The following is a 1899-nucleotide window of genomic DNA, read 5'->3' on the forward strand; positions in this document are numbered from 1 at the left end:
GAATCTTAATAGCAGCCCTTGGGAAAACATCAAACCTTCCCTCCCGCTTTGGGCAGCCTGGCATGTGAGCTGGAGGGCCCGGACCAAGCAGAAGCCCTGGAGGAGAAAGCCCCCGCCAAAGAAATTCGCTTCAGCAACAAATCCCAAGGGTGTAGATATAAAATCCAAAAATACCTGCCAGGATCCCAGCAAGCAGCAGCAGCAGCACAGCGTGGGAGAAGAGAGTGTGGGACACTGGGAGAGACCGTCCGTTTCGACTGCCCGCGCAACTAATTACACAGACAGGCCTTGCCAACCCCGCCCTATTTACCTTACATGCCATTTGTCAATGCCACCGAATTAATTAGTCTACGTTGGAGTAGGCTTTGAATTGAAGCAGCAGACTACGGGCTAGTTAGTTAAGTGGCCAGGCGAGAGCACAAGCATGTAGTAGTAGTAAAGACTGCAACAAACCCCCTCGCCACCAAACCCCCTCCCCCCCGATTCCCCCGGGGGTACAGAATACGGGATGCAGGGAATGTGAACTGTTCCACATCATCAATTAAATAATACTTTTATTCTTTGTCAGGAATTGCTCGCATGGCCTGCCTATTGGGTACTCTGTGAGACTGTGGCACCATTGGTAGTTATATTTCTTAATTTAATGCTAGCTGTTTATTTACTCAACTCGGAAAACCTTCCAATAACTATATGACGACAGTTTCTTGCTGCTGTGCTGTGTCAATGAGATGAGAGGTTGAATAGCGGCTCAGCTATTCAGCTATTGGCAATTGTTATTAGTTTAGCCTCTGCCTATAGAGTTCATCATCCAGAGTATATTTCGGCTTGTAAGTTGCTGAATTTATAAGAAAATGTACTTACGACCAGGGGGAGGGACAGTCGACAGTAAACGAGGCGAATTCTGCAGATTGCATCTCCCATGGCATGGCACGTTGTGCTGTCCTGACCACACTGCATTGATTAGCGCTAGTATAGTTATGTGTGGAACAGTGGTTTGACAGCGGCTTCTCATTGGCGAATAGCTATCGATCCAGCTCTATCCAACAGCTCTACTCTAATATGCCATTCTGCAAAGTGTCGCCCTCGCAAGCAAGGCAAGGCAGGCCTCCATCGGACTTCAGATTATAGAATAGTGAACTGTGAACTGGCCTACATCCCTCTTGATTACTCATCTCCCTTCCCATATTAGTTAAACGTAATGGATCACCTTCCCGTGCGGATTACCTTCCCACCCTCCATTCAAATCCATTCATATTCACCAAATCATTCAATATGCCCACAAAATCAAACGGTCAAGCTTCTAATCAAGAAGGATGCTTCTCTTAGCCATTGAGGCCTATAAAACGGGTCAAATTTCAGATATTATGACTGCTGCCAAAACGTACGATGTTCTACGATGTTCCACTCTCAACCTACGTGATCGAATCAAGGGAGTCAAAACACGTTCAAATGCTCAACTTTCTAATAGAAAGCTGACCTCTACAGAAGAAGAATCTCTAGTCCAATGGGTAATATCCATGAATGAGAGAGGTCAGCCTCCTCGAATTGAAAATGTACACAATATGGCGGATTTACTATTTTCTGCCCGAGTTGAATCTACTGTGGGAGAAAAAATGGGTTCAAAGATTCATTGCACGTCTTAAGGAACTAAAGACTAGATTCCCACGCAAATACAACTAGAATGAGCTTTATGTGAAGATCCTAAGATTGTATGAGAGTGGTTTCAACAGGTGAAGAATATGATAGAGAGATATGGCATTGTGGATGGGGATATCTACAACTTTGATGAGACTGGCTTTCAAATGGGGGTTATATCAACAGCCAAGGTGGGTGACTGAGTCTGAGAAACATGACAGGCGAGTTCTCTTACGGCCAGGATATCGAGAATGGGCGCCTGTT

The sequence above is a fragment of the Paracoccidioides lutzii genome, assembly GCF_000150705.2.
Source record: "Paracoccidioides lutzii Pb01 unplaced genomic scaffold supercont2.11, whole genome shotgun sequence".
In the NCBI taxonomy this organism is placed as follows: Eukaryota; Fungi; Ascomycota; class Eurotiomycetes; order Onygenales; family Ajellomycetaceae; genus Paracoccidioides; species Paracoccidioides lutzii.